Below are 23,265 nucleotides of genomic sequence, written 5' to 3'. Positions count from 1 at the left end.
CTCCAAAGTGCTTGTTTCCCCTCCAAGCTTGGTGTCAACTGCAAATGTTATAAGCATACTTTCTACTCCATTATCCAATTAATTAAAATATTGAATAGTAATGGACCCAGCATGACCCTGTGTGACCCACCTAGATACGTGCTCCTACTTTGACAGTGAACCATTCATAACTCCTCTTTGAGTATGGTCTTTCAACCAGTTATGCAGCCACCTTATAATAATTTGTCTAGACTGCATTTCCCTAGACTGTTTATGAATATGTCATGGGGGACTGTGTCTAAAGCCTTACTAAAATAAAGATATATCTTGTCTACTGCTTCCCCTCATCCACCAACCCAGTAACCTGTCAAGGAAGGATATTTGGTTGGTTTGGCATGATTTGTTCTTGACAAATACATGCTGGCTATTCGTTATAAATCCCACTTCACTTTGTGTTTTCTTTAGTGCACAAGGATGCATTATGCTTGCTTCAGGTGCAAAGTCTAGAGGAGTGGCCAACAGTGTGATATAATGGCTCTGTTTATATCTATGTTATGTCTCCCTCTAGAAGCTGGACCAAGAAGAGAACAAGAGACCTACTAGTAGCTAAAGGAGACCTGTTTTCACTTGAGTGGTAGAGGCCAGGTATTCCAGGCTGGGATTTTCAAAGGAGACGAAGGGAGTTCAAAGGCCTTTGAAAGTATCCCCTTTGAAAATCAAGACCCAAGGTTTACAGTCCTCCTTTCTCGTGAGACAGCCAGTCCTCATGGCTTTTGCTTAGAGCTGAGTGAGTTATTGATTTTTTTTTGGTTCAGTGTCTGAAGTGAAAAATCTGTAAAAAATTGATTTGTTTCAGTTTGAAACTGGATGTTGGGGGATTGTTTGTTTGTCTCACCAAAATGAAGAAACAAAACAAAATCATTGGGATTGGTGTTGGTCCTGCTTTGAGTAGGGGATTGGACTAGATGACCTCCTGATGTCTTTTCCAACCTTAATTTTCTATGATTGTATCTAATGAAACATTTTGCATGTTGATTCAAGTTCACATTATGAAAATGAAAATATAGTTTCATAAAGAAAATGTTGATTAGAAATGAGATTTCATTTCCAAAATGTCACAACGATCTGTTTTGACATTTCCCCCCCTGTGACATTCTGTACCTCAGGAGAACACCCCACAGCCCCATGTTCATCCTTATAATATTATTGTGTGGTATCCAATGCAAGGTTTGTCATGTCCGGTGTCTTCGGAGGCTCATGATGCACTGAACGTTATTGTTATAGTAATGTACTGGTTATACTTGCCTGTATATAGTTGAGTCTGAAAATGTGTCCTCATGACTTTAAAAAAGCCCAGGCAAAACTCTCCAGGAGCAGAGAGGCAGTTCACACCTCATCAGGGTATGTATGGGACAAGCCCATCCCAGCCTCACAGGAACAAAGGAACACTGGCCTAGGCAGCAACAAAGGATCAATTGGACTCTCTAGTGACTCACCCCCCTTCCCTTGACATTTGCCATGCTGTCATAAATAGAAAGGGAAGGGTAACCACCTTTCTGTATACAGTGCTATAAAATCCCGCCTGGCCAGAGGCAAAATCCTTTCACCTGTAAAGGGTTAAGAAGCTAAGGTAACTTCGCTGGCACGTGACCCAAAATGGCAAATGAGGAGACAAGATTCTTTCAAATCTGGAGGGGGGAAAAAAGGAGTGTCTGTCTGTCCGTGTGATACCTTTGCCGGGAACAGATCAAGGATGCAAGCCTTCTAACTCCTGTAAAGTTAGTAAGTAATCTAGCTAGAAAATGCGTTAGATTTTCTTTTGTTTTTTTGGCTTGTGAAATTTGCTGTGCTGGAGGGGTATTCCTGTTTTTGTGTCTTTTTGTAACTGAAGGTTTTGCCTAGAGGGATTCTCTATGTTTTGAATCTGATTACCCTGTAAAGTATTTACCATCCTGATTTTACAGAGGTGATTCTTTCACCTTTTCTTTAAATAACATTCTTCTTTTAAGAACCTGATTGATTTTTCATTGTTCTTAAGATTCAAGGGTTTGGGTCTGTGTTCACCTGTACCCATTGGTGACGATTATTATCAAGTCTTCCCCAGGAAAGGGGGTGTAGGGCTTGGTGGGATATTTTGGGGGAAGATGTCTCCAAGTGGTCTCTTTCCCTGTTCTTTGTTTAAATGACTTGGTGGTGGCAGCGTATCAGGTTTTTAACCTAAGCTGGTTCCCAAGGCAAGAAAGAAATCTGTGCCTTGGGGAAGTTTTAACCTAAGCTGGTAAGAATAAGCTTAGGGGGTCTTTCATGCAGGTCCCCACATCTGTACCCTAGAGTTCAGAGTGGGAAAGGAACCTTGACACATGCTCTCTCTCTTCCACCTCCATTTACAGATACCACCACCAAACGACTGAAGCGCTGATCAAATGGGAGAGCCTGGCTAAAGGGCAACCAGCCAGCCTGTGGTGAGAAGCATCTATGTTCATATGGGTGCTGAAAGTGTTAAAATCAACCTTGGAATGCATTTTGCTTATATTTCATTTGACCAAATCTGACTTGTGCTTTGATGTATAATCACTTAAAATCTATCTTTTGTAGTTAATAAATTTGTTTGTTTATTCTGCCTAAAGCAGTGTGTTTGGTTTGAGGCATGTCAGAGATTCCTCTTGGGATAACAAGGCTGGTACATATCAATATCTATTATTTTGAGCTTGCAGGGTCCCGTGGGCATAACTGGACGTTGCAAGACGGAGGTTCCTAGGGTTGTGTCTGGGACCAGAGATATTGGCTAGTGTCATTCTGTTGCACAATCCAAGCAGCGGTTGGCTAAAAGTGTTCACTCACGTATCTGGGAGCATCTTACATGCTGGAGGCTGTGCATGAACAGCCCAGGGTGGGGGTTCTCGCAGCAGAGCAGGGTAAGGCTGGCTCCCAGAGTGGAGGATTGGAGTGACCTAGCAGATCACTGGTCCAGATAGCACCAGAGAGGAATGTCACACCCCCAAACAATTTTCAGTTCTTTTTTGGGCCAAAACTATTTGCCAAATTTGACCCAAAGCAAGTAGTTTTGGTGCCTTCCAAAATGCATTTTTCAGTGAATTAGAATTGGTAAAAAGAACCGTTTTTAAAATCCTGTTGTCAGGGTGCCAATGCCTGAGATGATGGGGCGTCCAGGATTCCCAGGTTTATGTATCTTGGGAAGCAGATAGCCTAGAACCCCGACCAGGGGTATTCTATGTCTGGCTATGTGAACTCTTTCCTCAGGCCCTACGCTACCAGCACTCCCAGCTATCTTTGAGACACCGCTGACTTCCTGAGGAAACTACAATCCATCGGTGATCTTCCAGAAAACACCCTCCTGGCCACTATGGATGTAGAAGCCCTCTACACCAACATTCCACACAAAGATGGACTACAAGCTGTCAGGAACAGTATCCCGATAATGTCACGGCAAACCTGGTGGCTGAACTTTGTGACTTTGTCCTCACCCACAATTATTTCACATTTGGGGACAATGTATACCTTCAAGTCAGCGACACTGCTATGGGTACCCGCATGGCCTCACATTATGCTAACATTTTTATGGTTGACTTAGAACAATGCGTCCTTAGCTCTCGTCTCCTAACACCCCTACTCTACTTGCGCTACATCGATGATATCTTCATCATCTGGACCCATGGAAAAGAAGCCCTTGAGGAATTCCACCATGATTTCAACAATTTCCATCTCACCATCAACCTCAGCCTAGACCAATCCACACAAGCGGTCCACTTCCTGGACACTACTGTGCTAATAAGCGATGGTCACATAAACACTACCCTATACCGGAAACCTACTGACTGCTATACTTACCTACATGCCTCCAGCTTTCATCCAGGCCACACCACATGATCCATTGTCTACAGCCAAGCTCTAAGATACAACTGCGTTTGCTCCAATCCCTCAGACAGAGACAAACACCTACAAGATCCTTATCAAGCATTCTTAAAACTACAATACCCACCTGCTGAAGTGAAAAACTGATTGACAGAGCCAGAAGAGTTCCCAGAAGTCATCTACTACAGGACAGGCCCAACAACGAAAATAACAGAACACCACTAGCCATCACTTTCAGCCCCCAACTAAAACCTCTCCAGCGCATCATCAAAGTTTTACAACCTATCCTGAAAAATGATCCCTCAATCTCACAGATCTTGGGAGACAGACCAGTCCTCGCTTACAGACAGCCCCCCAACCTGAAGCAAATACTCACCAGCAATCACACACCACACACCAAAAACACTAACCCAGGAACCTATCCTTGCAACAGAGCCCAATGCCAACTCTGTCCACATATTTATTCAAGTGACACCATCGTAGGACCTAATCACATTAGCCACACTATCAGAGGCTGGTTCACCTGCGCATCTACCAATGTGATATATGCCATCATGAGCCAGCAATGCCCCTCTGCCATGTACATTGGCCAAACCAGACCGTCTCTACGCAAAAGAATAAATGGACACAAATCTGATATCAGGAATCATAACATTCAAAAACTGGTAGGAGAACACTTCAACCTCTCTGGCCACTCAGTAAAAGATTTAAGGGTGGCAATTTTGCAACAGAAAAGCTTCAAAAACAGACTCCAATGAGAAACTGCTGAGCTTGAATTAATATGCAAACTAGATACCATTAACTTGGGTTTGAATAGAAACTGGGAGTGTCTGGGTCATTACACATATTGAATCTATTTCCTTAAGTTAAGTATCCTCACACCTTCTTGTCAACTGTCTAAATGGGCCATCTTGATTATCACTACAAAAGTTTTTTTCTCCTGCTGATAATAGCTCATCTTAACTTTTTAGCCTCTCACAGTTTGTATGGTAACTTCCGACTTATATATATATATATATATATATATATATATATATATATATATATATATATATATATATATATATATATATTACTATATGTTCCATTCTATGCATCCGATGAAGTGAGCTGTAGCTCACGAAAGCTTATGCTCAAATAAATTGGTTAGTCTCTAAGGTGCCACAAGTACTCCTGTTCTTTTTGCGGATACAGACTAACACGGCTGCTACTCTGAAAAAAGTATATATTGGTGGCCCTGGGTAGTCTTCTCTAGGGGTCCCACTAGGTCCACGGCTATTTGTTCAAATGGGACCTCTATGATGGGAAGGGGTACCGGGACTGTGCATCTGACACTCTGGGCAGGAGGCACAGTATCTCCACACTTCTTCTTGCACCCCAGGCCAGAAGACCCTTGCCAAGGTCTTCTCTATCCCTAAATGCCCCCTAAAAAGATTACTATGAGCGAGTCTTAATACAGCCTTCTGTTTGTGAGGCACTAGGAGCTGCTCTACCTTCTGTCCCTGTACTGGTGCAACCCGGTACAGGAAATCCTTCTTTGTGATGAAATAGGAGCTGGATCCCTAGGTTTTCCCTTCCACGGGGACCCCATCTATTTCTATTACCTCCTTCCTAATGTTGCCGTACCTTGGCTCTTTGTCCGAAATTTTCCCTCCCAGGGCTGGTCTGCCTGAGTTGTAGGGGACTGGTCTCTATTGCTTCTGCCAGTGTAGAGGGTTGGGGTCTGGCTCAGGTGCTTCTCCCTCCTGGGAGGCCTCCTTTTCAGCTGCCTGGGTCCGCCTACCTACAAGAGCGACCTTCTGGCTTTGGGTCAGTATTCGGGTTCCCAAGGCCTTAGATGCCCGTCTTTCCCTTTCCGTCTTGCTGCCCCGCCTGGGAGTAGAGAAAAAATCTGGGGATATTTCAGAGAAGATTGGGGGTTGACAGTCTATTATGGATGCCTCACTAGCTTCAGGGTCTTCCCCTTTCTCCAGTCCCCCTACTGGGAGTAAGTCATCAAATTCTGGGAAGTCCCTTCCTATGAGCACCAGGTAAGGGAGTTTAGGCACTACATCTACTGCTACCTCTATAGTGTTCCCCTGGATTTCAATTTTTACTGGGATTGTGGGGTATTAACTATCCATCCCATGGACATGTCGCGCCTGGGTATTTTGCCTGTAGTAGCTGATTACGTTTCATGAGCTTTCCTGAGATAAGCGTGATGGCGCTCCCTCAATCTGTCAGTGCTGTGGTCTCTACTCCATTTAACCTAAATGGCCTGGTATATTTGTGTGGGGTTAGTGCAACCCCCACAATGTGAATTAGGGAGCATGGGTTTTCCCAGTTTCCTAGGTTACATTGCATAGACTTCTTGGCATTGGGACACTGTGTGGCTATGTGTCCCCACTCCCTGCAGGCGTAACATCTGCATGGGGCCCTAGGCGTTCCCCAGTCTCTCGGTTTGGGCAGTCTAATGTCACGATCTTCTTAACCCTCAGTGCTCTGACTTTTGGTGGCCTCTGGTGGACCTTCAGCCCCTCTTTTTTTTCACCTGGGCCTTCCTGGGGGATCAGCTGCCTGAGCTCTGGGGGTTGGTGCTGCTAATTTAACCCGGGGTGCCTCTTCCTTAACTGGTTGGGTCAGTTCCCTCACCGTCCTTTGCCTCTCTACCAGTGGGACAACCTTGTCATAGGTGGAGGGGTCATTCTGGCTTACCCAGGTGCGAAGGTCTGGTGGTAATCCTCTCATGTACCTGTCAATGACCAGAACTTCTAGTATCTGTTCTGGACCCCAAGACTCGGTTCGTAACCACTTTCGTGTGAGATGGATGAGGTCATATAATTGGGACCGTGGAGTTTTGTTTTCCTGATACCTCCACTCATGATAGTGCTTGGCCTGCACTGAGGATGTTACCCCAGATCTGGCCAGGATCTCTGCTTTCAGCTGCAGGTAGTCTGCCACAGCCTCTTCGGACATATCATAGTATGCCTTCTGGGCCTCCCACACAGGAATGGGGTGAGGATTCCAGACCACTTATCTTGAGGCCAAGCCTCCCGTAGGGCTGTCCTCTCAAAGGCCAGGAGGTATGCTTCTATATCATCCTCCCGCATCATTTTCTGCAGCCAATTGCTGGCCCGTATGACCCATGTCCCATCATGGCTGCAGTTCATCTCTGTAAGGACCTGCACCTGGTTTACCAGTTCCAACCACATAGAATGGTTTTGAGTGGCCTGGTTCATCAACAGGCGATTGGTCTCTTGCTGCAGCCGCACTGCCTCCTATTGGGTGGGTGCCTGGACACCGGTAGCCTCCTTCTGGGCAGCTGTGGCTTCTATCAGTGCCCACAATACATCCTGCATTGTGATAAAGAAAAAAAATACACCTTCTTTTTTTTTTTTTTTTTTTTTTTTTTTTTTTAAACACCCGCCTTCCTCCACCACACTGTGCACCAAATCCCACCGCTCACTCCAGTATAACAAAGTTCCTTTTCTGCCTTGATGAGTCCTGTGCTTTCTGGCAGATTTGCTCACCTCAGAGGTTCATGGCAGCCCTCAGTTTGGCTGATTTTGCTAGAGGCTCAAACCTGCTGTTCACTCAGCTAACCTCATCACTGGCCAGTGTGGGGGAGAACAATCTCCACAGTCTCTGTTGTCCCACCTGGTGGATCGGGGACAGGTCAGATCGCTTTCCACATGAGACCTTCTCCTCTGGTGTGTCTCACAGACCAGGTCAACTCCTCCTGAGTCAGATAAGGAGTTGAGGGGATGGCGGGGAGCCTGGGCCTTCCCTCTACACTGGGTTCCAGCCCAGGGCCCTGTGGATAGCAGCTGTCTACAACGTTTCCTGTATCAGCTGTGCGACAGCTACAACTCCCTGGGCTACTTCCCCATGGCCTCCCCCGAGCACCTTCTTTATCATCACTACAGGACCTTCCTCCTGAAGCCTGATAACGCTTCTACTCCTCAGTCCTCCAGCGGCATGCCTTTTCAGTCCCCGCTCCTTGTGTCCCTCACTAACCGATGGGAGGTCCTTTTTTAAACCAGGTGTCCTGATTAGCTTGCCTGCCTCAATTGATTCTAGTAAGTTCTTAATTGGCTCCAGGTATCTTAATTAGGTTGCCTGTCTTAATTGGTTCTAGCAGGCTCCTGATTGCTCTCGGGCAGCCCCTGCTCTGGTCACTCAGGGAACAGAAAACTATTCATACAATGGCCAGTAGATTTGCCTTCTACGGATCTGACTCCTTTTGTGAGTCTGCTGGATTTTCTGTTGTATGTTTATCTAGTTGAACATCATTGTAAGTGTGTGTTTCTATGTGTATGTCTATTTGAGTCTCTCTATGGGGAATGTGTTTGAGCAGGATTTTTTTCTCTGTGCCTGAAAGTGTTTGCATGAGAATGTGGATGTTGTGTACATGTCACCGTAGGTTTGTTTCTGTGTGTGTGTATATATATATATGTATTTTGTGTATGCATGTGTGGATACTAAATTCTGTTCTCAACTGTACTAGAGTATCTTGATAATTTGATTCAGCATAAATTACAATTTCTATGCAATTTAAATAGAATTTTGTGGAGAGAACAGTTGCACAACAAACAAAAACCACCATCCAGCAGCACAGTTGTAAACAGACACATGCCAAAGTACACTCATCCTCAAATCAAACACAATCTTCTGTACACCCTACACAACAGACACTGCACCAACGTTGATAATACTGACAATCACACAAAAACTTACAAACGAACAAACCCTACTCAAGCACATGTGGTATACTGCACTTTCTATCTAGCTAGTATATTACTTTTTATTTCTTTCTGTCTCTACAAAGTTACCAGTGGCCTGATACAAAGCCCACTGTATCCTATGCAAGGATTCCCATTGAGTTGGATAAAGGCAGTGGAGAGCAGTGTGTCTTAGTGGAAGGGACCCTGGGCCTGCTGTGTGAACTTTGCTATGTCAGGTCACCTCTTTGTGCCTTATTTTCTCCATTGGTAAAATGGGGATAATGTTTCCTACATCTTTTGTAATGTACTTTGTAAGATTGGATGAAAGGCACTGTATAAGTTCCAAGTATTAATATACAACTTTCATCACCATAGTATCTGAGTACCTCATATTCTATAATGACTTTAAACCAAAAAATCATCTCTGAGGTACATTAGTGTTTTCAAGTTGAACATTCACATATCATATAACGAGATTACTCTCAAAATGTTATTAACACTTCTTTTAACGTTCTCTTCTTCCAGTGGCAGGAACACAATTGAAAGTTGAAACATGGAGAGCAGAAATCAAACTGCATTGAAGGAGTTCATCTTCCTGGGATTTTCCAGCCTCTTACTCTTCAGTGGGTTTTTGTTCACTTACCTCTTCACCCCAGGGCTGGCCCCAGGCACCAGCGTTCCAAGACAGTGCTTGGGGAGGCAGTTAGAAAGGGGTGGCAGTGTTTCAGCAGCGGCAGCAATTCGGCGGCAGCTTCTCTGTTCCATCGGCCACAGCGGCAAATCAGCGGCCGCTTCTCCCTTTTGCCGTCCGCGGTGGCAGTCTTTTTCACTGCTTGGGGCAGCAAAAACTGTAGAGCCGGCCCTACTTCACCCTACTTGGGAACATCTTTATTATTGTTGTTGCCTTGGCGGACCAGCAACTTCACACTCCCATGTATTTCTTCCTTGGGAACCTGTCTTTCTGGACATCTGTTATACCACCACCACCATCTCCCAGATGCTGGTTCATCTCCTTTCAGAGAGGAGCAATATCTAATACACAGGCTGTGTGCTGCAACTTTACTTCTTCTCCTTCGTGGGCACAGAGTGCCTCCTGCTGGCAGTGATGGCCTTTGACCACTATGTTGCCATTTGCAACCCACTGCGTGACACTCTGATCGTCAACAAAAGCATTTGCCTCCAGCTGTCAGCTGCCTCTTGGGTAAGTGGCTTCCTTAACTCTGCAAAACTCACAATCGTAGCCTTCCAATTACCCTTCTGTGGAGACAACCATATTGATTACTTCTACTGTGATATCCCCTTGCTGCTTGAGCTGTCATGTGAGGACACCTCCCTAAACAAACTCCTTCTGCTCTCCACTGGCCTGTTCATAGCCTGGATGCCCTTTGCCTGCATCCTTTTATCATACACTTACATCATCTCGAACATACTGAAGATGCCTTCTTCCAAGGGGAAGGGAAAGGCATACTCCACTTGTTTGTCCCATCTGACTGTGGTCCTTCTGTACTATGGCAGCTCTATCTTCTCCTACCTGAGACCCAGTTCAAGTTACTCACCGGGTAGCACCAGCCTGATCTCAGTATTATATAGTATCTTAACACCAATGTTAAACCCCATCATTTATACCTTGCAGAACAAGGATGTGAAAAAAGCTTTAAAAAATGTGATACATAGGATGTGAAAGAATATTCTTGTTCTCTTCCTTGGCCTTTTCTTCTTCTTCTTCTTCATAATCTTTGTCATCATCATCTTGTCTTCTTTCTTGGCTTTTCTTTTACTGAGGCTGTTGTTTCTTTTCATTATCATTATAATTTTCTTAACCATTTTAATTGTCTTCTTCTTCTCATCATTATTTTCTTCTTCTATTTCTACTGCTTTCCCTCTTCTTCTTCTTCACCGTCATCATCATCCAAATATTTGTAAATTACATACCAGGAATCCTCAAACACTAGTGATTCAATTCTTATCCATTTGGGAATATGATAATATATCTGGGTTTTTTTCATTATTTACTTTTTCTTTTCTGTACACAGGCATGGCAAGTTCTAAAGAATGTAGAATGCATTGCACAGAAGACACAAAGACATTATTGCTAAGTTTGGGAGGATTAGGTTTTTATTGGTAAATGGTGGTAAACATGGATTTCATAGTACACACAAACTGACCAAAATATTTTCATCAATAATAATTGAAATTTACAGGCAAAGTAAGAAAAATGCTGGTTGAAAACTTATTTGAGTTTGATTTAAGGATATTTACTTTGTATGTTTTGACAAGTGATGTTGACAATTTGTGTTTTAACAGTTATAAAGCTTTAAGTTTTTGAAATCACTGTCAACTGTCAATAAATAATTATCTTCTTACCTGCCCTGTAGTCTAACCCTCCCATAATTTCCTGCAAATGTGAAAATTTAAATAGATAAAAATCAGAAAAAAATGTGGTAGAATGGACTTGTCTGTGCACAATGGCCCTGCACTGCTCCTGCACTATGGGAATTCTGGAAGTGCATAAATCTGCCCTACCTCAACCCAGAATCTGGTCCTCTGACTAAATTCACAGACTCTGAAACATGAAGAAGAATTTGGAGTCAGCAACATGTAATTGCTAGTGTTTGAATTTGTCCATGACACTGGAGGAAATATCCCAAAGATTGAGTAAAAGACCAAAGATGTTTAACGTCTGCTGCTGGAATTTTAGTGAATTAGGTGCCCAGCTCCCTTTGGAGGTCATTGAGAATTGGGCATCTAACTCCCTTAGGTCTTTGAAAATCCTGGGCTATATGCCATCAGGGCCTTGGCTTTATTATGGTTTCTGAGCTAGCTGAAGCTCTGACTTATTCCTTGTTCTCACTGAGTGAACCCCTTCAGATCTCAGGCTTCATGCCTCCACCTCCCAGGTGCAGAATTCTGTGATTTTCTCCATCTTAGACTGGGCTGCAGCATGTTGTGTATTGAGGATTGGGCCAAAAGTAATCTGATGAGGTTCAACAAGGACAAGTGCAGAGTCCTGCACTTAGGACGGAAGAATCCCATGCACCGCTACAGACTAGGGACCGAATGGCTCGGCAGCAGTTCTGCAGAAAAGGACCTAGGGGTTACAGTGGATGAGAAGGCCAATGGCATTTTGGGATGTATAAGTAGGGGCATTGCCAGCAGATCGAGGGACGTGATCGTTCCCCTCTATTTGACATTGGTAAGGCCTCATCTGGAGTACTGTGTCCAGTTTTGGGCCCCACACTACAAGAAGGATGTGGAAAAATTGGAAAGAGTCCAGCGGAGGGCAACAAAAATGATTATGGGACTGGAACACATGACTTATGAGGAGAGGCTGAGGGAACTGGGGATGTTTAGTCTACGGAAGAGAAGAATGAGGGGGGATTTGATAGCTGCTTTCAACTACCTGAAAGGGGGTTCCAAAGAGGATGGATCTAGACTGTTCTCAGTGGTAGCAGATGACGGAACAAGGAGTAATGGTCTCAAGTTGCAGTGGGGGAGATTTAGGTTGGATATTAGGAAAAACTTTTTCACTAGGAGTGTGGTGAAACACTGGAATGTGTTACCTAGGGAAGTGGTGGAATCTCCTTCCTTAGAAGTTTTTAAGGTCAGGCTTGACAAAGCCCTGGTTGGGATGATTTAATTGGGGATCGGTCCTGCTTTGATGACTAGATGACCTCTGGAGGTCCCTTCCAACCCTGATATTCTATGATTCTATGACCGTGTTTACTCAGCAGATCTGACAGAATTCAGCACCTGCATGTCTTCTCTTCGGGAGCTGTGGCCAGCATTGAATGCAGTGACCAGACAAATTTCTCAAGACAAAGTATTGTTTAATCTTAACAGTAGGAACAAAGCATAACGTAAGAGAAAAGAATTTTTAAAACAATGTGTCTACATACATGTGTATCTCACCTGGAGTCCAAGGTAGACCTATCTTATCCCAGATGCCCCAACCTCTGGGGTCTGGGCTCAGCTGAGCTTCCCCTCTCTCTGAAGCTGTGCCTTTAAATCGAGCACCCAGTCCTCTTCTCTTTTCTGAGCCTGGTTAAACTGATGTGGGATTATACAATTTTATAATTGTATTTATATTATTTGAACAAATATACTTGGAACTGAAATAAGATTGACTTGCCTGTAATCCACAGAATCATCACTAGCTATTTTTGTGAAGAAAAATACCATATTTGGAACTGTCCTTCTAACATAGGAGCTCATTTTGATGATAGAGAACAACATATTTAGAGGTGTCAAGGTTCCTTCCCCACTCTGAACTCTAGGGTACAGATGTGGGGACCTGCATGAAAACTTCCTAAGCATACTTTTACCAGCTTAGGTTAAAACTTCCCCAAGGTACAAACTATTTTACCCTTTGCCCTTGAACTTCGACTACCACCACCAAACGTTTATTTTTATTAGGAAAGAGTTGTTTGGAAACGTCTTTCCCCCCAGAATCCTCCCAATCCTTGCACCCCACTTCCTGGGGAAGGTTTGGTAAAAATCCTCACCAATTTGCATAGGTGACCACAGACCCAAACCCTTGGATCTTAAGAACAATGAAAAAGCATTCAGTTTCTGAAAAGAAGGATTTTAATAGAAGTAAAAAGTAAAAAAGAATCACCTCTGTAAAATCAGGATGGTAAATACCTTACAGGGTAATTAGATTCAAAACATAGAGAATCCCTCTAGGCAAAACCTTAAGTTACAAAAAGACACACAGACAGGAATATCCATTCTATTCAGCACAGCTTAATTTCTCAGCCATTTAAAGAAACCATAATCTAATGCATATCTAGCTAGATTACTTACTAAATTCTAAGACTCCATTCCTGTTCTGTCCCCGGCAAAAGCATCACCCAGACAGACCCAGACCCTTTGTTTTTCTCCCTCCTCCCAGCTTTTGAAAGTATCTTGTCTCCTCATTCATCATTTTGGTCAGGTGCCAGCGAGGTTATCCTAGCTTCTTAACCCTTTACAGGTGAAAGGATTTTTCTTCTGGCCAGGAGGGATTTTAAAGGTCTTTACCCTTCCCTTTATATTTATGACAGGGCTGAAGGACTGATCACCTGCCAGCTCCCTTATTGCAGTTGGGGTGATCCCTGGTAGACTTATTAGCATGCATGTAGGTTCTTTTATTGTTTTAATAAGTTTTCTCTGTAATGCTTTCACCTTAAGAATAACTGTGCTTGCTTAGAGAGAGCTCTGTGCTGACTGAACTGTGGGCAATGACACTGCTTATAGCCTCTGAGGAGAAGAGGCAGTCCTCCAAAGCAAACCCGTTGAGGCAGTCTATATTGCTGGGGAATTCACAGTTAGTCAGGGAACGGTGTGGCCTGGAATAACCCTGCTCAGGAGGGAGAGAAACATGTGTTTCCACTCAAGAAAGGTGAAGCCGGGAGCCTAGAGTGGGTGCCCTTGCTGGACCATAGAGGGGGAACACAGGTGCAGTTGCCCTGAACTGTGACAGACTACACAAATTTACTTAGTGTGAAGGTATTTGCAGAACCAGGACCTAAGAAGGCAAACATAATTCAGAGGGTGGAGAACAGCAAGACAGCGAAATATACAGAATTTTTCAAATATAAGTATCCAGTTATTTCCACAGGGTCAGGTTCTAAACTGGCCAGGTCTGGACTGATCAGGGTATGCAAGTGAATGATGACAGACACCAGGATGGATAGATGGATTTTAAGTGCCAGGCCACAATTTTATTAAATTGTAACATCAGAGAGGGTTTGCCCTTTTCCAAGTGTAGATTCCTGCTATGACATGGTTTGCTTCTCCAGACAAATGACCAGAGAGAGAGACAGAGATCAAGAGAGTATCTATCTATCTATCTATCTATCTATCTATCTATCTATCTATCACATTCTCTCTGGAATGGCTTATGACTGATATGTGGCTATATGCCACTTCTTACGTTACATGAAGATCATGAGCAGAGCTGCCTGTATTCAGATTGTCATTGGTGGATGGGTCATTGGGCTTCTGAAGGCACTTGTGAATGTTCTCTCCTTGAATTGCTCAGACTTCTGTGGCAAACAGAATCAGCCATATCAGCTGCGAGATCCCTCCCTGGACATGTCTGTCTCCCACAGACACCTTCCTCAATAAGATAGTTATCCTCATCTCTTGTGTTATCATAGGAATGAGATCATTTCTGACCATCCTAGTGTGTTATGTCTACATCATCTCAGCCATCCTGAGAAGCCAGGCAACATAGAGCAGATGCAAATCCTTCTCCACTTGTGGATCACATCTCACTGTGGTCACTTCATTCTTTTTATCTGCTTTATGTAGGTACTTGAGGCTGACCTAATTGTCTCTGGTGCATATAGTTGAGGATATAAAATCTTTGCTTGTGAACTTTGCAGATGACACAGTGATTGGTGGTGTGGTAAATAACAAGGAGGAGAGGTCACTGTTACAGAGGGATCTGAATCACCTGGTTAAATGGTCAAAATCCTACAAATTGTGTTTTAACACAGTGAAATATAAGGTAATACATCTGGGAAACAAGAATGCAGGAAATTACCTTTAGGATGGGAGATTCTGTCTTGGAAAGAAGTGAATCAGAGACAGATTTCAGGGATCAACCTAGATGATCACTTCAACAAATTCATTGACTAATTATGCATCCTCCCCAAAGTTGGGAGGGACTTAAGTGACATTAAAAAAAGGGCAGTTATGGCAGAAGTTGTGCCTTCCTTATAACATTTAGCTCAATGGTCAGGGCACTCACCTGGTTATCATAAGTGGTGATACAGCACCATTCATAATGGCACTGGGACAGGGAAAGGATGGGCAAATGAGTCTAGCCTGGTAGTTGGGGCATGCAAGGTGAATCCCTGCAGCAATCATTGTTAATACAATGGGGAACACCCAGAACAGGAGAAACTCACCTCGTCCCCCCACCAGACTAGCCTAGTAGCTAAGGATCTTATCTGTAATATGGAAGACTTAAGTGCCCGTCCTGTCTCCTTATGAGGCACAGGATGCAAGACCCTTGAGGGCCAAAACCTGGGACCATAACGGTGGGGGGTTACCGATGCTTCCACATTGCTGCTGGAAGCTTAGTGTGGGTTTCTGCTGAAAGATCCCGTAGAGCTAGGCTCTGCAGGAAGTGCCACCCAGCAGGGCCTGAGAGGCAGCCCCTCCCAGCCCACTTATTGGCTGATACTAGTATTTAAACCAGGAAGCCATGATGAGGGGGCTGTCTGAGGAACCATGCACACTGCCTGCCTGCTTCCTTCCCTCCCTCCCTCCCTCCCTCTACTTCAGTCTCTGCTTGCTGTAGACCCCAGACTCGGGCTTCTGACCCTGGTTTGTCCTTGACTTTGCTATTTGCTTGCTGTCTGGTATCTGGCACCTGACCCCAACTTCCTGATATCCCAACCTGGCTCAACCCCAACTCTGTTATTTGCCTGCCGCCTGCAACTTGGTGCCTGGCCCTGACTTCCTGGCATTCTGACCCAGCTCACTCCCAACCCCGCGACTCATCGCCTGTCTGCAACGTAGCAGCTGACTGTGCACACAGGCTGTCCGTGTACCAGCCCTGACACAGAGGGGTGAATTAAACCTGGGTCTTCCGCATCCCAGGTGAGTGCCCTCAGCATTGGGCTAAAGGTTGCAAGAAGGGCACTGCTGTTTTCTGAAAGGTGCCTACACAATTTGTAGGATTTTGACCATTTAACCAGGTGATTCAGATCCCTCTGTAACAGTGACCTCTCCTCCTCGTTATTTACCACACCACCAATCTCTGTGTCATCTGCAAAGTTCACAAGCAAAGTCTCCTCCTCCAAATTGTCCAAAACTATTTGGCAAATTTGTGTAAAAATTCATGAATAACTTGGGTTACATGAAAATGCCTTTTACTGCAAATAAACTGTTCATCCAACAAATTGTACCCAGCTCTATTTAGGGGTATCTGGGTGAAGTTTAACGGCCTGTCTTATAGAGGAGAAAGTGAGACTAGATCGGGGGTTCTCAAACTTTTTTTGCTGGGACCCCCTTTGAAAATATTTCAGGCTGTGATGACCCCCCTCTAAAAAGTGATGACCGCCCCCCATCCCATGCCACCCTTCCTCTGCCTTCAGAGCTGGCTGCCCGTCCAGCAGCCGCTGCTCTTGTGACCCCCCTACAATAGATTTGTGACCCCCTTTTGGGTTGGGACCCCCAATTTGAGAAACACTGGACTAGATGATCTACTTGTCTCTTCTGGCCTTCAACACTATCAAACTATGAACGTATAACATTTCCCATCATATCCGCATGTATTTAAATGACTTCATTCAATTAACTTCTCTGGGCCTTTGTTTCCTTCCGACCTTTGTCTGTCATGTCTATTTCCATTATAAGTAGGCTTGCCACCATTTGATTTTTTAATCACTTCGGCCGATAATATTGATGCTTATTTTTAAGGGTTTTTTTTTTCCAGATTTTACTGATTTTACGTGGTCACAGTTGTGGGAAACTATGTGGGGAGGAAAGACATGGGAGGGGGTCAGACACTAATTATTGAGCAACAGTAGACGCTGAGATTCAAAAAGGTAAAGCTTTATAACAATTAAAACACAAATTGTCAACAACGCGTGTCAAAATATACAAAGTAAATCGCCTTACAATGAACTCTGATAAGTTCTCAAGCAGCATTTTTCTTATTTTGCCTGTCTGCAAATGTTGATTATTATCGATGGATATATTTTTGTCCGTTTGTTTGTGTCCGGTCTAACTGACGTTTATTGACATTACCAATAGAAATCTAATCTTTTGAGCCTAATCATAATCTCTTTTGGGCCTGGGCTGTTTCTCACTATGTGTTTGTACAGCTCCCAGCACAATGGGGCCTTAGTCTTGACTGGAGCATCTAGGTGCTATAGTAGTGCAAGATGATGATGATATAAACATGACTGTTAATTTTCATTCCAATACCATAAAGTTCAAATGAATTATATTCTAAACTTTTCTGTACTAGGATTTGAACCAGGAGCCCTGGGTTTTATTCCTGGCTCTGCCACTGACAGGTTGTGTGACCTTGGGCAAGTCACATCCCCCCTCTGTGCCTCAGTTTCCCTTCCCTCCCTTTGTCTGCTTTCTCTGTTTAGTCTGTAAGTTGTTTAGTGCAGGGACTGTCTAAGACTGTTTCGCTCCGCCCAGATCTCAGTTCGGGCCTCTGGGTAGTAAAATAATTGAAAATCACTCACTAGATGACTATCAACCGCAGAAAGTGGTCATAATAACAACAAGAATAATGTGATGTTCAGTGTATTTTATTCATATTCATCATTGTCATTTCACAGAGGATCTGCCTTTCTGAATTTGTTTTTGTAAGATCTGCTCTAGTTCAATCACAACTATTGGATTTGAAGCAGGAATTAATTCACAGAGGTCCTACGGCCTGTGTTAAACAGGAGGTTAAACTAGACAATTCCAGTGGTCCCTTCTGGCCTTAAAATCTATGAATTATTGTCTCCTTCCATCCATTTCCTATAATGCTGCTTCCTTCTCATTTCTGACCCTGTGCTGCTCTCTAGTGATCATATAAAGCAAACAGAATCTCTTTGACATGAACCGTACTCTCAGTCTCCTCTTTTTACTTTTCTATCACGACCCATTTCCAAATGCTTCCTGTCTGTCGGTCGGTCACAACGGCATATGGCCCATCTGTCACTGCTATTAGCAAATAGCTCCAATGGCTGGCGATGGGTCACTAGATGAAGAGGGCTACAGAGAATTCTTATAGACAGGTGGGTCTCGCCCGCTTTCGCCTTCCTCTGCAGCATGGGTAAATGATGTAAATGATGGATTCTCTGTAACTTGAAGTTTTAAATCAAAAATTGAGGACTTCAGTAACTCAGCCGGAGGTTATGGGTCTACTACAGGAGGGGAAGGAGGAGGTTCTGTGGCCTGCCATATGCAGGAGGTCAGACTAGATGATCATGATGGTCCCTTATGGCCCTAAAATCGGAGTCGAAAGTTGCTAAACCAAAACAGCTCGTTAGCCATGTTGAGGTCACTTGAAATTTGGATGGGATCACAGTGCCTCAGGCATGCACAGAGATTTGCCTTTGTATCGTTAATACATCAGCAAGTACCACAGGTAGGCCCCAGTCCTGGTAACGCTGAGGCCAATGGGAGCTTGGTCTTTGATCTCAGTGGGGTTAGGGCCCATTGTTTGGGACTACAATGTCTATGTAGGTAGCAAAATGCTTCCAAGCACTTCCCTATCCCTCACCCACTGCTGGCTCTACTGCCCGTTATACAGAATAGCCCCGCTTTTCTCATCCACTAGGACTCATTGTCCCCTTCCCACTGCTGAGGTGGTGCCTTTACATGAGAGGAGCACCCGTGGTCCAAGTATCACGTGTCACACAGCTGTATGAAGGTTCAGGGCCCTCAGGCTGGTAAGTGATATGTTTTCTTGGGCAAAGACGGGCCACTTCCATTCCTCTCTTATTTCAGGGCACAGGGGTTAGAGCGTGCTGTCATCTGCTAGGCAAGGCTTAGGTGTGGGCTCCACTCTGCTTGTTTATAAAACCATCGATGTGGGCACTTACCTGAACATCCGACACATGACAATGCCTTGAGATCAGATCCCCCCGTCTATAGTCTGTCTATTTAGCTAACCCCTTTATTGTGGTGTCTGAGTCTGTTTCCTTTTTACCTGATATGAGGTAGCCTTTATTCTGAAGTCCAAAGAATGGAGTAGACATCAAGACTGGGATTTTCAAGGAGTCCTGGAGCACACCCCTTCATGGTGTGGCACTGCAGTCAACCTGCCTCAGTTTCCCTTCTGGGGTTTCAGTGACTCTCCTGGCTTCAGCACAGTTCAGTTACTGAGGTGGCTCGGCCCTCTAGCTAAACCTGCTGCCCCATCCCCTCTGACGCAATCAAAATCCAAAGGAAAACACCAGCCTTCCATCCTAAATCTGTGATGGGCACACAGCAGCCTTTGGCCCATCTCTTCCTGGCCTCAGCTTCGAGCCCTCCTGGGTTCTAGTTAATCCCTTCTTCCTCCCCTTTATATCAGGTGCTGCTGCACCCTCTACGAGGGTGGTAGCATGGGGGAGCAGTGCCCGGCCGCCGCGGACCTCCTCCGGGAGATAGTCGAACTTCACTCCCTGGTGGACGTCTGGCGCGACCACCACCCGGATGACGTTTCCACATTCACCTTTGTCCGAGTGGAGGCCCATCGGTCGTGCCACTTCCGGTTGTACTGCATTTGTTTATCATGCTTCCACCTTTCACGGGCCCACTCCTCCATCATCCGGCCGGCCCCATTCTCTGGTCACCATTTAGTCACCGTGACGTCCTCTCTCTGCGCGGAGAGGCCGGGACCAGCCTGTTGGCATTTCAACAACAGCTTGTTGGAGGATGTGGGCTTCGTGGCGTCCTTCCAGGAGTTCTGGCTGGATTGGCGAGGGCAGCGGTGTGCCTTTCCCTCGGCGCGGCGGTGGTGAGACCTGGGGAAGGTGCGCGCCCGGCTCTTCTGCCGGGACTACACCCGGGGCGCCAGCAGACAGAGGGATGCGGCGATAGAGCAGTTGGAACCGGAGGTCTTCGAGCGTGAGAGGTGTCTGGCCACCAACCCCGAGGATCCACCCCTCTGCGGAGCGTGCCGAGAGAAGTGGGAGGAGCTCCGGGCCGGCAAAGATCATCGGGCCAGGGGTGACTTTGTTCGATCCTGCATCCGTCTCCTTCTAGTATCAGACTAGCCTAGTAGCTAAGGATCTTATCTGTAATATGGAAGACTTAAGTGCCAGTCCTGTCTCCTTATGAGGCACAGGATGCAAGACCCTTGAGGGCCAAAACCTGGGACCATAACGGTGGGGGGTTACCGATGCTTTCACATTGCTGCTGGAAGCTTAGCATGGGTTTCTGCTGAAGGATCCCGTAGAGCTAGGCTCTGCAGGAAGTGCCACCCAGCAGGGCCTAAGAGGCGGCCCCTCCTAGCCCACTTATTGGCTGATACTGGTATTTAAACCAGGAAGCCATGATGAGGGGGCTGTCTGAGGAACCATGCACACTGCCTGCCTGCTTCCTTCTTTCCTTCCTTCCTTCCTTCCTTCCTTCCCTCCCTCCCTCCCTCTCTCTGCTTCAGTCTCTGCTTGCTGTGGACCCTAGACTCGGGCTTGTGACCCTGGTTTGTCCTTGACTTTGCTATTTGCTTGCTGTCTGTTATTTGGCGCCTGACCCCAACTTCCTGATATCCTGACCTGGCTCAACCCCAACTCTGCTATTTGCCTGCCGCCTGCAACTTGGTGCCTGGCCCTGACTTCCTGGCATTCTGACCCAGCTCACTCCCAACCCCGCTACTCATAGCCTGTCTGCAACTTAGCAGCTGACTGTGCTCACAAGCTGCCCGTGTACCAGCCCTGACACAGAGGGGTGAATTAAACCTGGGTCTTCCACATCCCAGGTGAGTGCCCTCACCATTGGGCTAAAGGTTGCAAGAAGTGCACTGCTGTTTTCTGAAAGGTGCCTCAGTCTCCTCCTCCCAAATTGTCGAAAACTATTTGGCAAATTTGTGTAAAAATTCATGAATAGCTTGGGTTACATGAAAATGCCTTTTACTGCAAATAAACTATTCATCCAACAAATTGTACCCAGCTCTATTTAATGGTATCTGGGTGAAGTTTAACGGCCTGTCTTATAGAGGAGAAAGTGAGACTAGATCGGGGGTTCTCAAACTTTTTTTACTGGGACCCCCTTTGAAAATATTTCAGGCTGTGATGACCCCCCTCCAAAAAGGGATGACCCCCCCCCCCATCCCATGCCACCCTTACTCTGCCTTCAGAGCTGGCTGCCCGTCCTGCAGCCGCTGCTCTTGTGACCCCCCTACAATAGATTTGTGACCCCCTTTTGGGTTGGGACCCCCAATTTGAGAAACACTGGACTAGATGATCTACTTGTCTCTTCTGGCCTTCAACACTATCAAACTATGAAAGTATAACATTTCCCATCACTCCGCATGTATTTAAATGACTTCATTCAATTAACTTCTCTGGGCCTTTGTTTCCTTCCTGCCTTTGTCTGTCATGTCTATTCCCATTATAAGTAGGCTTGCCACCATTTGATTTTTTAATCACTTCGGCCGATAATATCGATGCTTATTTTTAAGGGTTTTTTTTTTTTTTCAGATTTTACTGATTTTACGTGGTCAAAGTTGTGGGAAACTATGTGGGGAGGTCAGACATTGGGGGGCGGGGTCAAACAATAATTATTGAGCAACAGTAGACGCTGAGATTCAAAAGTTAAAGCTTTATAACAATTAAAATACAAATTGTCAACAGCGCGTGTGAAAATATACAAAGTAAATCGCCTTACATCGAACTCTGATAAGTTCTCAAGCAGCATTTTTCTTATTTTGTCTGTCTGCAAATGTTGATTATTATCCATGGAAATATTTTTGTCCGTTTGTGTGTGTCCGGTCTTTTGGGCACGGGCTGTTTCTCACTATGTGTTTGTACAGCCCCCAGCACAATGGGGCCTTGGTCTTGGCTGGAGCATCTGGGTGCTATAGCAGTGCAAGATGATGATGATATAAACATGCCTGTTAATTTTCATTCCAATACCATAAAGTTCAAATGAATTATATTCTAAACTTTTCTGTACTAGGATTTGAACCAGGAGCCCTGGGTTTTATTCCTGGCTCTGCCACTGACAGGTCGTGTGACCTTGGGCAAGTCACATCCCCCCTCTGTGCCTCAGTTTCCCTTCCCTCCCTTTGTCTGCTTTCTCTGTTTAGTCTGTAAGTTGTTTAGTGCAGGGACTGTCTAAGACTGTTTCGCTCCGCCCAGATCTCAGTTCGGGCCTCTGGGTAGTAAAATAATTGAAAATCACTCACTAGATGACAATCAACCGCAGAAAGTGGTCATAATAACAACAAGAATAATGTGATGTTCAGTGTATTTTATTCATATTCATCATTGTCATTTCACAGAGGATCTGCCTTTCTGAATTTGTTTTTGTAAGATCTGCTCTAGTTCAATCACAGCTATTGGATTTGAAGCAGGAATTAATTCACAGAGGTCCTACGGCCTGTGTTAAACAGGAGGTTAAACTAGACAATTCCAGTGGTCCCTTCTGGCCTTAAAATCTATGAATTATTGTCTCCTTCCATCCATTTCCTATAATGCTGCTTCCTTCTCATTTCTGACCCTGTGCTGCTCTCTAGTGATCATATAAAGCAAACAGAATCTCTTTGACATGAACCGTACTCTCAGTCTCCTCTTTTTACTTTTCTATCACGACCCATTTCCAAATGCTTCCTGTCTGTCGGTCGGTCACAACGGCATATGGCCCATCTGTCACTGCTATTAGCAAATAGCTCCAATGGCTGGCGATGGGTCACTAGATGAAGAGGGCTACAGAGAATTCTTATAGACAGGTGGGTCTCGCCCGCTTTCGCCTTCCTCTGCAGCATGGGTAAATGATGTAAATGATGGATTCTCTGTAACTTGAAGTTTTAAATCAAAAATTGAGGACTTCAGTAACTCAGCCGGAGGTTATGGGTCTACTACAGGAGGGGAAGGAGGAGGTTCTGTGGCCTGCCATATGCAGGAGGTCAGACTAGATGATCATGATGGTCCCTTATGGCCCTAAAATCGGAGTCGAAAGTTGCTAAACCAAAACAGCTCGTTAGCCATGTTGAGGTCACTTGAAATTTGGATGGGATCACAGTGCCTCAGGCATGCACAGAGATTTGCCTTTGTAT

The 23,265-nt window shown here is 45.0% G+C and overlaps 1 pseudogene; it reads left to right on the top strand.

Annotated features, from left to right (window-relative positions):
* The first annotated feature begins 9,108 nt into the window (after positions 1 to 9,108).
* Positions 9,109 to 10,236, top strand: LOC102940636 (annotated as a pseudogene).
* The last annotated feature ends 13,029 nt before the right edge of the window (positions 10,237 to 23,265 follow it).

The sequence above is a fragment of the Chelonia mydas genome, chromosome 14, assembly GCF_015237465.2.
Source record: "Chelonia mydas isolate rCheMyd1 chromosome 14, rCheMyd1.pri.v2, whole genome shotgun sequence".
Taxonomy (NCBI): domain Eukaryota; kingdom Metazoa; phylum Chordata; order Testudines; family Cheloniidae; genus Chelonia; species Chelonia mydas.
This window is presented reverse-complemented; position numbering and strand designations above follow the sequence as displayed.